The 15,813-nt window shown below is 47.2% G+C and overlaps 1 protein-coding gene across 1 annotated transcript in view; it reads right to left on the bottom strand.

Annotated features, from left to right (window-relative positions):
- LOC140698396 (uncharacterized) overlaps window positions 1–15,406 on the bottom strand; it is a 126,306-nt gene extending 110,900 nt beyond the window's left edge. The window contains exon 1 of the mRNA XM_072968735.1: window positions 15,134–15,406. The gene's annotated coding sequence lies outside the window, so the exon portion shown is untranslated. The remainder of the gene's footprint in view (window positions 1–15,133) is intronic.
- Between the last annotated feature and the right edge of the window lie 407 nt (window positions 15,407–15,813).

The following is a 15,813-nucleotide window of genomic DNA, read 5'->3' as shown; positions in this document are numbered from 1 at the left end:
TACCTCAGTTGAGAGAGTATGTGCTCAGCACGCATGAGGCCCTCAGTTCAGTCCCCAGTAACTCCATTTAAAAACTTTTATTTAAAAAAAAGGAGAATTAAAGGAAAAAGATGGAGGACTACAGAATTTTTTTAGAGAATCCACTCAGATTTAAGATGGGGAAAAAATATCCATTTCTCACAGGAAATCTTGAGAACTATGTAAACCGGATCTGAGTTGTCTAGTCTTTAACATTATACATGAATTCATATTACCAAGTCTTAAAACTACCTGATAACCCACAGTGGTGATAGTGATCATAAAACCTGCCAATGCGGATCGAACTCCGGCTAGGACTGCTCTGTTCTGACATCTCTGCCCCTGAGGCCTCACCAGGCTGAGAGCACTAAATTTTGTCATTCATGAGCATCTCGTGTAAGTCTTCCATTTGTGCTTCTCAGTCTCCTCTCACCAGCCCCTCTGAGGGAAGCACTGTTATCATCTTCCCCACACGCAGATAAGGTCACTGAGGTACAGAAACTAAACCTGCTCCAGGTCACATCGGCATTAAAGGACGTCTGTATTTCTGCTGTTTTGCGATTGACAAAGGAATCTGAGATATCAATACAAGATAGACTGTTAAATAATCAAGTCTGTCAGCTCTTCACCTCAAAGAGCAGATACTATAAATTCCTGATGTAGGATGAGGCTGCCGCCACAAAATGACTCAGCTAGAAATTAATATCCAAGATGAAGCAGCGGATACACATAAATATTCATGACTGTCAACTCCTCTCACGGGTCTTGGCCCTTCACTGCCTGAATGGGGGTGAAATCCCCACCCGTGTCTGGGAGGGTAGCGCGGCTCTTCCAAGTCTCACCCAGGCTTCACAGGCTGTTTCCCCCTACAGACTGTCCTAAATGATTAAAAAGCTCACAAGATTTTTACACCAGCCAAAACTGAAAGACATTTCTGCATATGGAGCACTTTCTCAGGCTTAAACCATTTTTGCCTACACTCAGCAAGGGGGAAAAAAGAAACATGACTCTGCAAAGTCTCTTAGCCTTACCACTCACAGGAGTTGAATGGTCTCAGCACAAGATGACCCTTCACATTACAGGATGAGAACAAAATAAAGCCGCCCCAACAACAAGCACTCCCAGAGACAGCGCTCAGCAGTCTTCTGCACACTCACGGTTGTGCAGCCCTCACCACCATCTATTTCCAGAACACTTCATCACCCCAATAGAACACCCCTGTCACTAGCAGTCACTCCACAACCCCCCTCCACCCAGCCCCTTGCAACCATCATCTGCTCTCTGCCACTGCATGAGCCAATTCTGGGCATTTCTAAGATCACTGAAATCAACAATATGTGGCCGTTTGTGTCTGGTTCCTTTCAGTTAACGTGCTGTTATCAAGGCTTTCCCATGTTGAAGTGGTATCAGCATGTCTCTTTTTTTTTGAAAATGTTAAACTTTATTAGAAGGTGGTAAATACTATCAAAAATAGTTAGAGTGGGGTATAAGGGGTGGGGTTTCAAAGGGAAAAGGCCGGGTTGAGCAGTCAGGGTGGACTACCCAGAGCAGATGGCTTTTTTCATATTCCCCTTTATTTATTTTTTCTTTTTTATTCACTCTTATGTCTGAATAATATTCCACTAAATGGAGATACTACATTTTGTTCTTTCATTCAGCAGCTATATATGGACGAGGTCCAGAAGAATGAGTGTAAGTGGTGGCTAGCAGGGATGGCATTTAAGCAAAGGGCAAGATGTGCTTTCAAAAAAAAAAGTGAACAATCAGAGACACAAGGAAATTCAGCGCGTTTCTGAGAAAGTGCATGGTTGCTTCAGTAGGACTGCCATGCAGGGCTGTGGGGGATAGTGACAGGAGACACAGTGAGGGAGTCACCTGAGAATATTCCCCACTGCAAGCAGCTCAGCCAATTCTCCTCCCTCATCCTGTATTTTAGAGACATTTTTGCTAGCTTTTCTCTTATTTCAAGTAACAGTACTTTAGTTACACATCTGATCATCTGCATCAGACCACATTAGCTCCAAGCCACAGAAAATCATTCACTGACCGGAGCAGCTCCAAGACATAACATTGATGGACCAGGGAGTCCTGCAGCATCCCATCCTGCAGGCACAAACCACACATGTTCCCTGGTGATGTCCGGAAAGTAAAATGCATGGAAATATCTCACTGCTGCTGCACGACATCTGCCCACAAATTGCCCCCAAATCATGCTGGCACAGCACTACTCAACCCTCGCACTACCCAAAAAAAAAAAAAAAAAAAAGAGAGAGAGAAAAGAAAAGAAAAGAGAAGAAAAGAAAAGAAAAGAAAATATAAGAAAAGAAAAGAATAAAGCTAAGAAAGCAAATTTAGGCTCTTCCATTGAAAACCAGCAACCATCACTGCCAGTATCTGAGCTGGAATGATCCTGACTTCAAAAACCACTGTGCAGTTACTATTCAAATGTGACAGACATATATGTATTTCACTTAGATGATATTACAATAGGATTTTTCTTTTCAAAATTTCCAGTTGCAACAATAGCACAAGAAAGTTTATGTTTCATTTTTTAAAAAAAATCAATTATTTTCCACTTTGTTAATTTTGAATCTATTATTATTTTATAAAGGGAGCTATGCTGCAGATTATAAACCAAATATCTGGCTTCTGCAAACAAGACCTATATGACTTCACTATTTCAGAGCAAGCTTTAATGATGCTTTCAAATTGGGGGCGCTCACTAACAGCTCTTTAAATACTGTCAAAGATGTGCTATTATGTAATGCAAAGGGTCTACCTACACATCAACTCAGAAACCAAAGAAACTACACGAAATCCTTAGTTTATCATTTTAAAATATTCCTATTATTTTGAATATTAAATTTCTTAAAAGATAAGATATTTTTTGAGAAAGACATCAGTTGTATTAAATTTCCTCTCACCAAGAAAGCAATCTTTATCAAGAATTACTACCCCTATGAAAATCCAAAAGACAGGACGTTTCTAGCTAAGTTAACTTACAGATCTCAACACAAGCCTAAATCCTATCTGCTCTCACTTGAACGAGCCCAGCAAAGTCCTGGGCTACTCTGGAACTTAGCTCTTCTGTTCCATATGTTGGCAGAGCTAAGATCATCACACAAGGCAGGGAAGGAGAGAAGAGGTAAGTCCACCTGGCGGCCTCCATCTGTTTACTTCCAGCCACAAGGTGTCACTAGAGCGACCCCGCTAACAAGCCCTCCACACAAGGAAACCCGGCATCCACTCTGCCCCTGCGGTCCCCAAGCAGTCCCGACGCCCCTCTCCCACTGGTGGCCTCCGAGCCTGTGAATGGTCTTCTAATGACCCTCCCAGTTGGTGACACCCTCCCCCTCTTCCCCGCTACACACACACACACACACACACACACACACACACACACACAGCCAAGGCAGCCTTCCCAAAGCACAAATTTGATTACATCTCCCCCACTTCAAACCCATCAGAGGCTCCCTGGTAGAGTTCTAGCCCCACCCCCGACCCTGCTTGTCCATCCTCACCTCAGTACCAGGTCCCCAGTGACCTCAGGGGCCCCGTGACCTGCTGCTACTTCCCACTAGCCTCCAGGCTCATTTTAACTGTTTGTCAAGGAAGTCTTCCTTCCCTCCAACCTCCGCACTTTGGATTAGGTGCCCTGCTGTGTTAATAAAACATTTTAATCTAAGTCAACTTCTGACACTGCTAAGCTCTCAAGAAGCAAGTACATTTTGCTTACTACTGTGGGTCCACCCCCTCTCCCCTAGACACTCAGAATTGCGTGTGTTGTGAATAAAAGAATGAAGGGGTGGGACTCAAAAGGACAGGCAGAGCTGCTCTCCTAAGGGTCACTTCCTGCTGACACCCTTCACTGCCTCTTCTGTGTCAGTTCTAGTAAAAACCAAGCTCCTCCAAAGCCCTCCACCCCTAGGCCCTCTCCAGTGTCCTTCAAAGCAGGGTCACCCACCACCCTGGACCACACAGGGCAGTCTCCCCGAGTCCCCACCCCACAAGCCTCCAGGCCTCTACCCGGGCTGCTCCTGCCACCTGAGTCACCCTCTTGATTCCTTCCCCTGGCTGACTCTTACTCTGTCCCCAGAACTGAATGTAGAGCCAATTTCTTCCAGGAAGTCCTCCCTGATGATGTCCTTTAGCTCTTGGCTGGGCTCCATCTACAGCAGCACTGCTTGGCGACCAACTGGTATTTGTCCACCTGCTCCTATGAGACCATGACCTCTTGGAGGCCACGTGGGAAAAAGGAGTGAGGTGACAAGAGGGGTGGGAAGAGCAAACAGGAAAGTCGCCGCTCAAGTCCCAAATTCAAGGATTCTGTCTCAGATAAAAAGAATAAACTGTTTCATACGTGTGTCATTTGGCTATGATTTTTGTGGCTCATGGAAAACAAGAGCTTGGTGTTCAAGCCTGAAATCCAAGTTACATGCAAAGAAATGTATATATTCATATCCAAAGGAAACCAGAGCTGCTCAACAACACTTTGCAGTTAAAATCCAAAGGAACTTTGATAAAGGCAATCTCCCTCTCTCTCTTTATTTTTATTTATTTATTTATTTTGGTATCATATAGTTTTAGAAGTATTTGTATAACTAAGTGATGGCTACAGCCTATGATTCTGCACTGGAGTGTTTGGGGCTAAGGAAGCCCAGATTACATGCACTGTGTAAATGCAATCACACCAACACAATGACAGGCGCCCTAGTGGCTGAGCTGAAGTTCCAAAGCAGAGAACCTTATGTTGGAAGACAGCTCTCAGTAGAAAGTAAGAAATGCAATGTTCTGTACTCAATTTCATTAGCTTTATGAGCCATTAACAGATAGTATGTCTTGTCTAATGAAACCCCAAAATATATTGTCATCTTCGATTTTCTCCATCTGACTGTTTTATGCTAAATTTGGATATCAAACCCTCACTCCATACGGAAAGCTCAGGCCTTAGCTGCAGCACAGTTACATCCCGTGGAAGAAAGCCGATCAAGGGAGAACAGGAGAGTTTCCCTTCAGAAGCTGCTAAGTGTGGTTTTGCACCTGTATGTCATTTACAACCACGCCATCGTCAAAGGAGTAAGACCTTACATCTGTGGGGCAAAAAGCACTGCGGTGGTTCCGAACCATGAAAGAACACTGAGCTTTGTGCAACAGTCCTGAGGCACTTAAAGCGTACTTTCTCTGAAAGGCTCCGAAACTGACTCACTTCACCATTTCGGGTACAACCGGAATTAGTAGAGAGAACATGCCCTTGAAGTCTGACAAGGCCCTGCTGGAATCCTGCTACAGCATTTACTAGCTGCTAAATGAACCAATTCCTTAAACCTCTGAGGAGGCTTCCCAATCTTCAAAACGGGGCTGCCACCGCCCACTTGGGAGGCATGGATGTGAATGCAACACGCAAGTAGGGCGGCCGACTGGTACGTGACACGGGACCTGGCTAGTTTCCCTCCGCTGCCCTTCTCCCCCTTTAAACTTGCACTGTTCCCCCTGGTAAGGGTGAAGCCCCAGGAACAGACTGCCCGATTCTTCTGTATATCCCCGGATACATACCTTACCCTTAGGAGGTCAGAAAAACAACTGCCTCCTCCCCAGTCACTATCAATATTCTTAAGAGTCTGGGTTTTTTTAACTCTATGTTTCAGGGAGACTATTCAAGAATTGTTCAACCACCGTTCTCCAGGTTGGCTCCTCTCCCAACGCCCATCCCTTCTTACCTCAAATCTTCTGTCTGATTGCCTTTTGTTCGTGGGAAAGAGAGTCCGCTAGGGTGCGGACTCCCTAGGCCTCCCTCCCTTCATCACAGGAGAGTGTGACTACATTCTCCCAACTCCCCACTCCGACTCCAGCTTCTGAGGAGTTTCCCCTTCTGGACCCTGCAGCCTCTGGATCGTCCCAAGACGCGCACACGTGGCCAAAACCCTCTCTTCAGATTTCTTCCTGTGTGGCCCTGCCCACCCCCCAGAACCTTAAGGATAAATGCCATTGCTCTGAAAATCACAAACGCCGCTGACTGACACACCAAAGCTGCATGGTCCGGGCTTTCCTCCAAACCAGGCACAGCCCTGCCCCCCCTCAGACACAGTCTGCACCTCTTGAGATGAGCTGATCCACTTGCACGGCTGTGAACACCAGCTAAGAATGACGAATCCCAATGTGTATCTCTAGTCCGGCTCCTTCACCTGAGCCCCAGGCTCATAGACACGAGTGCCTCTTGGAAGTCCTAACTTGGATGACAAATGGCATCTTAAAAATGCCATATGTCAAAAAAAGGCCTTATGTCCACCATTTACTCTAGACTTCGATTCCTGGCAGGTACCTCCCAGGCTCCCCATTTTAGTAACAGCCCCAGCACCCACCTAGGTGTTTGAGGTCACATTCAATTTCCACTGTTCCCTCCACCTGGCCCTGCCCTGGAATCAGTCTTGTTATTTCTGTCGCTAAGCCAGTCTCAAGTCTGGTTCTGCAGGGAGCACGATGGAAACCCACAAGCTCACAGCAAGGTGCACTGAGTCACAGTCCTCCGAAGGGAGTTCCCTGGAGGGGGAGGCATCTCCTGCTGCCAGTCACCTCAGAAGGCACTGGATTCTCACAAAGAAGGACCAGAAGAAGGGACTCAAGGATCTCCCGTGATCTGAGGTTTGAAGGGCCCGAGGTCTGGGGGAGCTCCTAGTTAGCTGACACTCCTGTCAGTGAGCAGATGAGGATGGTAGGAACCCAGGCAAGTCTGTTCTCGCTCTGACCCCTTTTCTCTCGGGAGCCACGGGAAAGGCCAGTTTCCAGGGCACAGACCGGCCATCACAGATCCCAGCCTGCATTTGCCAACCCAGACAGCCTAGACTCCTACTTGCGACTCTTACTTCTGTTCTGTTCCCCCCCAGAATGTGATGGACTCTTTCAGAAAGTCTGGACTGTCTCAAGCGAGACCAAGTCAGTGAAGGATGAAGTGTCCACATTTGGACCAGAGCATGAAAGGAGAAACAAGGCCTCATGTCCAGCATGACGGTGGTGGCCAAGCCCTTTCCCTGGGTGAGATGAACCAGGGTCGGGGTGAGAATGCAAGGTCCCTTCACGGCTGACAGGGGTGTTGGAGACTCACTACCGCAAAATAACGACACGGCCGTCAGTGGTGGACATCAGCTGCAACAGACACAGAGTCAGCTATTTACTGCCAAAAAGGGGTAAAAGTAAAGGCCGGTGCAGGGAGGCCTGCACGGCTGCTGAGGCAAACCACAGACCCAGCTCTGAATGCCCACTGGCTGAAGCAGAGAGGAAGCTACGGTCCCCTTTAGCGGTCCCTGTGTCCACCAGATCCAAGTGAACCAGTTACTTAGGACAAGGCAATGTTTTCCTGATACTTAGAAAAACCAGCCTCATAAAGGGAACAAAAGAGTGGCATGGTTTTAGGCCCGCTCCTGCCCCTCTATGAATGCAAAGTAAAGTAAATGGCACTGGGAAGGTGAATGCAAAAAAAAAAACCAAAAAACAAAAAACCGGTGACTGCTTCCTCCAACAGCGTCCCCTGCAGCTGTCACCTCCGTGGTGGCCACTTCCTCACCAGTGACCGCCGGCCAGGAAGCGCCGTCACGCACATCACACAGCGACAGCCAGGAACCGTGTGCCGAGCACGTTTGTGTAAAAGCCAGAATCAAGCAAGGTGCTGCAGATTTTGACTTTCCAAGTTTAAATACTCCATGAAAAAAATACCTCAGCAGCTGCCTAAATCAATTCGCATCTCACTTCTTCAAAACAAATAAACAAAATTAGTAAGAGAGCATTTGTTACCAAATATAAGGACGAACTAACAGGTTCCTCAAAGCAAGGACTTTAACAGATATCAAACTCCAGTGGGTGATGTGCTAACATAGCAAAAATTCCAAAAAAGTAGAAAATAAGATGACTAGGATAATATACGAATCATGGCAACTGTTAAGTTTTTGCTTTTTATAGCGATGGAGACGGCACAGAGGGCGATCTGGCTATTCCAATGCAGGGTGTGCACAGCCCACATTTTCAGACCCAACAACAAGCTCACGGGGTGGTATAAGGGAAAAAGGAAAATAGAAAAAGGAATACAGGAACAGCCAAAATTAGAAACACACGAGAACAAAAATGACTTTGACAGCATTTACAAGAAATTACGTCAGTGTGATGAGGACAGGGACGCAGGGACGGTGAGACCCACCCTCACCTCCTGATCCAGGGGAGGCAGGGGCCTGAGGGGAGCGATGCTGCCGGGGGACCCCAACGTGGTCAGCGCCCCAAACCAAAACTTCACCTAGATGCGTGTAGACAGCTTTTGAGCTACAAAATGTGGTCGCATTTCAAGCTGGACAACTTTACTCACTCCCACCAAGAGGAACAGGGGAGAATTAGGTTCTGCTCCTGAACCAAAGCATTGTTTAAAAAATTAATGACTGTGGAATAGTAAAAGCAACAATGGAGTAAAAGTCACTGGAGGAGAACGTGCTTGACCCGAGCTCACTGGCCACGTTATCTCACTGACGTTCAGATGCTGGCTGAGCCCTTATGGTACCAGAACAGACAGACCCACCAGGAGGGAGGTTTAATGCGCTGCTGTATTTTGATGCCGGCAGCCATGCCGCCTGGTACATGAGGTTCTGGGTAAACAATGGTGACAGTGTCAACCACTATGGGCTAAGCACACATCCAGCTACTCCGCCAAATCCCAAGGGCAGACTTCAAAAGGCAAAAACAAGCTGGCATTCTCTGTTGGCTCTGCAGAATCAGAGCCAAGCAGTTGCTGAGCAAAAATGTCACCAGTGCCTCCTATGACAAAATAGGAGGCACTGGCGTGGGGCTGGGGCAGGGCTCCAGGCTTCCACTGATCACCCACCAGTCTGTCCAGGGGGTGAAGGAGGTCCCTGCTTTCATTGCACCGATGCACCTACCTTGAATGACGCCTTAGGACTCAACAGGAGGTGACAGGTGAGGTGAACGGAGCCAGCCTTGGTGTAGCACGGTTCTGGCAGCTATGCCCTCAGCAGTGCCCAGTTTCCTAAACCTGACACCTCATCTCCAAGGAGCAGAAGTGTAGTGTGGGCATGTAGATCACAGGGCCCTGTGAGGACAAGTACAGATCATGGCCACGACATGCCTCTCCCCTTCCTTAAGCCATAGAGGAATGTCCGGGGAGGAAGTGAAAATTATTCCAGAGCCCGCCAGGCACCACACGCAGGTGGGACACGGATCCCCTGTGTCTGTCATTCACAGGACTGGTGTGGATTTTCTTTTTATCAATTCTCTGGCATCTTCTCCTCCATCTTACCAACAACAAGAAAGTAGAATCTGACCTTAGAATCACAGAGAATCACAGAGCCCCTCCTGCACAGCGGGCCCGGCAGCACGTGCCATGTCCTCCGACCGTCACCTGTGGGACCGCCATGAGCGCTCTCCAGACTCAAGGCCCGAGGCCGAAGGCCGGGGGGACACAGCTCACCTCACTCTCCCCAGTAAAGGGGGACCACCTCTCGGCAAAGATGTCTCACCCTCTTCTGCCCGAGGGACAGCTTGAAAGATACACAGGGAAACATAGTAGAGGGTGAGGGGTTAGGCAGCCCAGAAGAGATCGTCTGCACTTCCAAGGCAGAGTGGGGCCTTTGACCTAATCACAGGGACAAAGTGAGGACGAATTTTTCCCTGCTGTGTCCCATACACCGTGACACGCCTTTCCCTGCGTAAGGAGCTAATTCGGAAGCCCCTGGCAGTGTTTCTGATGTCCTAACTTGGCATGGTGGCTGTCAGGCAGGGGAGAGGGCCTGAGCCGTGCTGGTGCTGGGCCTGGGAGGCAGGAGACATCGGCTCCACCCTGAGCTCAACCAGCACCTCGTTCTGCGTCTCGGGATTCAGAGTCTCATTTATAAGCAAAGGGATGAAACTGTCCCAGGACAGGCTGTCCAACAGGAATGAAATGAGAGTCATGTAAATAACGTTTCCCAGTTGCCACGTTTAAAATGTAACAAAAAAAAAAACCAAGTAACTGATTTTAAGAACAGACCTTACTTATTCTACTGTATGTAAAATACTATCATTTTGACGTGTAATCAATATAGAAAGTAACAAGATAGTTTATATTCTTTTTACTAGACAAGTTTCAGCGTCTGATGTGCATTTGACCTACAGCACATCTCAGCTCAGACCGGCCTCCTCCCCAGCACTACTAACAACAGTAGCTGTGGCTACTCTATTGGACAGCAACTCCAGGGGTCCCCCCAAGTGTCCTGGCTGAAAAGGGGGAGTAAGTGTCCACACTAACCCTAAAAGGATCTCTCTGAAACAAAGGCGGATTTAGTTTTAAACGTCTGAAAACCGGCGGGCTACACCTCCTTCCCGCCTTGGCTACAAGAAAGCCCTCCTCCTTGATGATCCCATTCTGGATGTAGGGAAGCAATCTGTCACACAGCCAGGGTGGCCCGGCCTTCAGGTTGACTTGCCTGCTGTCTGTGTCCAGTCCCACGAAGTCCTCCTTCTCAAATAGGATGTAGAGGAGGGGGGTCTTCTCCCCAGAATTTTCGGGGTCCCCATCCAGCCACTTGGACTTGGGCAAGATGAAGAGTGACTCAGTGAAGTCGTCGATCCTCTTCTCCACCACCCTGCAGTCCTCGTAGATTGAAGGCCACGTCGGTGTGCGGCTGCTCGGCCACCTCCCCATACAGCACAAAGACAAAGAGCTGAGAGTCGTAGAGTGTGGTGCCATACAGCTCCTCTGTGCGTGGAGCTTCTAGAAGGTCTTGGCCAAGAGGCAGTCAGTAATGGTGACAAGGCCCATGACATTGCGGTGGGTCTGGAAGTCACTCCATCCATTCTCGGGCGCATAGAGATACCTATAGTAGATACAGAGTGCCCACTGGGAGCCGCACGGTCTGATCTGGCTCACCAAGGAGATTCCATTATAGATGCAAAAGAAATTCTCTAAGATGATCCCCACGGGTTGGACCGCAATAGGGAGAGTCTGGTGGTCCTCAGCGCACTGCACGTAGTCAGGGGCGTTCATGTTGCAGGCCCTGCCGAGAAGGGAGGGTAAATCGATGTACACACTGTGCTGTGGGCTGCGGGCCTCACTGGGATGAGGCGACCTGGTGTGCACCAGACAGAAGGCAAGGGAAGTCCAAGCAAATCGGGGATAATTTTGTCCTCAGCGTCTGCACATGGCTACTGAAGCTCAGATCACATTACCCAGCTTTTGGTCTAGGCTTCCATCCCCTGCAGAAAAGGATCATTTCTTGTTTTCTGTTTCCAAGCACCTAGGCAGGCCCTGATGCAAAGTCGGTGCTCAAAACTGCTGAATAAATGAATGAATAAAGGAACTGCTTCCCCACCCCTCAGCAGGATATAATGCAAAGAACCATAGTAGGATCAAAATATCTGGATTTCAACGCCAATTTATTTGAACTCCTAAGGTGCAGAATAATGGGTAAGAAAACTTGCTTTGGGGAGGAGGGTACAGTTCAGTGGTAGAGCACGTGCTTAGCATGTTCAAGGACCTAGGCTCAATCCTCAGTACCTCATTTTAGAAAAATGAAACAAATAAATAGACTTAATTAACCCCCTCAAAAAATATTTTCTCCATTCAAAATTCAAAAAAACCCACCTTGCAATTGACACAACATTGTAAACTTGACTATACTTCAATTAAAAAAAAACTTCTTGCCTTACAAGAATATATCTGGATTATGGAAGTTTGCAAATGTAAAATGCCTAGGGTACCACCTGCATAAGAAGAAGGAACTGTACAAATGTACTATCCCTCATTTATGAGCTATTTTTCCTTTGGGGAGATTATAACCTCTCAGAGATATTTTTCTCATATTAAAAAAAAAAAGAAAAAGAAAACATTACCTGATTCTCCATACTGCTGAAGAATCAGATAACCCTATGAAAGCATCTGACCCACAGAGTTTATTCAATAAATGTTTGTTGAATGAATGAATAAACAAGCAAAGTGAATGCTGCTCCCTGCCACAGACCATCATAATGGTACTGCTTGGAAATGCCAAGCCCACGTTCCACCCAAATCTTCACTAACCATGTGGGTGACCTGGGCAGACCTGTGTGCTTCTCTCAACACCAGTTTATTCATAAATAGAAATGAGGGCAATAACACAAACCTAAAAGGGTTAGTGAGTCACGAATGAATAGTACCCCAACTTTGCAAGATGGAACTATTAAAGAAAATTGGGCAAAGAGTCCATAGGCCCTCTCCATATTATCTCTTACAACTACATGGGAATCTACATTACATCTAAAAATAAAAAGTCTATTATTTTAAAGAGGCTATTGAGTTTAAATCAGCTCACCGTCTCAAATAAGGAACACACAGTACAAATAAGAGAATGCGCAGCCCATGAGATGCACTCAGTAAATATTCCCACTGAACCCACTGGTCCCTCCAAATTCAGAGCATGAGGATGTGTCCTCGTGGCCAGAGGCCACTGCACCTGAAGCTAAAAAAGCTAATGGTCCCCACTTTCAAAAGCCCCTGCCACCAACCTAGGTCTAATTTTGTATTTGTAATTTTTTTTCTTTTTATAAAATAGAAATCCCCAATTGCATAGCCTTCAGGTCACCAAAACCTGACCACAGAGATCATGATGGCAACCCTCCTTGGTGAAACAATAAAATGAAAAGCCATTTCCACAAGACCTGTGTGTAAATCTACTAGGGAACTTCATCCTGGACTGAGAGGAAGAGGACTGAGGAGGAGGGGGCAATCTGAGGCACACAGACCCATGGGCCACCTGTCCCACGATGGACATTACACTCAACCCTCACCCTCCAGGAACTTCAAAATACACACAGACAGAGTGATGTGGACAATATATATGTATTTTTAAAGAAATTCCGACTCCCTAGCAGGTCTTGTATCTACCGAGACACAAATGGCTTATGTGTATAATGTTTCACAAAAGCCTTAAAACATTACCACCCCAACTTGACACATTAAGAAACTAGGGATAGAGGTTTATCACATTGTGCAAGATTAGAGAGTTGCCACATCAGACACTGTATTTAAACCCAAGCCTTTGCTCCAGTGCTCACACAAGAAAGTGTGACATACTGCCCCTTTCCTGCCCTCTCCCTGCAATAAATCTCTGAAGAGTCTTTTCTGTGCCACGTGGAATCACAATCACGTCAATTTACCACAAAGAGCTATGTGACTCCTTGGAGGACGTGTCAAAATCTAAAGGGTTGTGATGGGAGGAGAGATTTGAACTTTCTGTTTCTCAAAGGAAACATGGCTTTAAAAGAAACTGAAAAGCACTTATCTAGTCTAAGCCCTCATTGTGCAGAGAAGGAAATGGAGGCTCAGAAGAGATGAGGAAAGGGACTTATTAACAAATATTGCCTCAGTGCAGCACCAAGCCAGCCCTGGGCCCTTCTGGGGGAGTACCTGGAAGGCCCAGGAAAATGATTGTTAGAAAAAGGAAAGAGAAGAAGCATACAAGGCCCTGTCTCTACACCACCATACCATGAAGTTCCACCAAATTATCCAGTATTGGGTGCAGCCAAAATTTAGGTGGGCTAAAGAGGTTATAGAAACCTGGAAGTCTCAACCATAGTGGAAATTCCAACATTTACTGTTTTTTCCCAAGTTCAAGCATCAGTTCAGTGGGCGCTCCATACGAGGGACTACACGAGGCCTGGAGTTCTCCCAAATACAGATCTCTATTATCACGTGTGCAAACCACACACAGGCCCACCAGAAGAAAAACGCCCACACATAAGATGGAACTACTGAAACAGAAAAGAGCCAACCAGCATATATTGCTAGCAAAAACGGTGCTGCTAGAAATAGACTCATGGACATAGAAAGCAAACTGTTGTTAGCAGGCAGGAAAGGGAGGATTAACAGATACACATTAATAAATATAAAATAAATGACAAGGACCTACTATATAGCACAGGGTACTATTTTCAATTTCTTGTAATGAGTTGTACTAAAAACAATCTGAAAAACATTTATATACATATGCATAAGCTTATAACTGAATCTCTGCTGTACATCTGAAGCTAACATGGTAAATTTACAACACTTCAATAAAAAATAATTTTATATAATAAGTAAAAATAAAAGCAACGCCATAAAAAAAAAAGTAAAAGAACACGGTAATCCCCTTAGCTGTAGGTGGTGGAGAACTCTGCAAGCACCAAGTCCACTCGAATACTCCAGCACTGGCGGTCACTCATTCTAACCATCAGAGTATCACTTGGCTTCTACGAGGTTACTTTTCTCTTCAGTGAAAGGCTACAGTTGCATCTAATGATGTATTGAATCTCATCATTCACAAACCCAAGAATTAATGAGGATTTCCCATAGGCCTGGCTCTGGACAGATGAAAAGATAGGGTCCCAGATATATTCATGTGTAGAAGAAGTTTATGCCATAAAGACATTAATTCTTCCTGCTTTGATAGACAGATTCATTGCAATTCTGATTAGAATTCCTCCCAGATATTTCATGGAATGTAACAAGTTAATTTATGGTCAGGAACAGCCAAGAAACTTCTTTAGAACCACCACTGGGAAGGGGTGGATAGGTCATGCATTTCAACTGGTCTTTCTGATGTGATGAAAACGTTCTGGAATAATAGTGGTTGCACAAATGTGAATATGCTAAAAGCTGCTGAATTGTAACATTCAAGTGGGTGGACTTCATGGTGTGTGAACAATATCACAATAAAGCTGTTATATGAAAAAATCCTTCTTGCCAATTATTTTTCCCTCTATACGACTAGTCTGTCCCACAATTTAAGTAAAACAAACAAACAAAAAAACCAAAACAAACCAGATTTTGCCAGGAGCTCTTTAGGAGTGCAATGTCCCTGGGTCTCCAACGCCTCAGGTTGTGCTGTTCCTGTTAACACACAACAGCTGGGCTGGACTAGTTAGGGACTATAAGTATCTTTTTAAGATCGACGGTCTCACGTTTCACCCTGGGAGAGTGAATGTTGGAGGATGAGACAGCCTCATGCCTTCAGCTCATTTTTAACTGAACCAAGCCCTGCTTTCACCACTGTAATCCCTCTCAGTATAAAAACATGTGACATCAACAAGCACCGCCATCATAACACCTGAAAGTGTTCAAGGTACTTACCTGGGGCAGAAATCCTGATCAAGGAGACAGAAGCTCCCTCAGCACTGCCGCTCCCTTTTCCCGACTCCACCAGGAGAAGCTGGGAGTTACAGCCGCGGGCTCTCAGCCTGGGGAGCAGCGCCCACGCCGCTAATCTGGACCTCAGGGATCGGGAAAGGGAGAGGAAGGCAGCCCCGGGGTCGCGGGGCAGGGAGAGCGGGGTGGGGGACGCGGGCTGCAGCCCCGCTCGGAGGCCAGCCCCAGCCCCAGCCCAAGCCGCCCGCCCCGTCCGGGTGTGCAGACCCCGCCCGCCCGGGACACAGCCCGCCCAGTGGTGGGGACGGGTCGGCGGCCTAGGAGAGGAAGCCCGGGAGGGGAGGACTCGCGGGCGGGAGAGGGGAAGCGGACGCCAGCCGCGGACTGAGGGGAGCCCGGCTGGGCCAAGAGGCGGCAGGGGCACACCTGGCCCTGGACAGCTGTGGCCGGGGCGCCGGGGCAGGTGGCGCGGGCAGAGGGGTCTGGCCCGAGCAATCCAGCTGAACACACGCTGACTGGCGCCCTGGGGGGCTGTGACACGCCGACCGCCCTCCCGCAGCCGCCTCACCCCTTTCCCGATATCCCCTCACCTTGCACTTCCACAGCCAGAGGCCCCGGCCCCAGGCAGTAGCCAAAGGCCTACAGGGCGACAGAGCTGAGAAGCC

Source organism: Vicugna pacos, chromosome 9 (genome assembly GCF_048564905.1).
Source record: "Vicugna pacos chromosome 9, VicPac4, whole genome shotgun sequence".
Taxonomy (NCBI): Eukaryota; Metazoa; Chordata; class Mammalia; order Artiodactyla; family Camelidae; genus Vicugna; species Vicugna pacos.
This window is presented reverse-complemented; position numbering and strand designations above follow the sequence as displayed.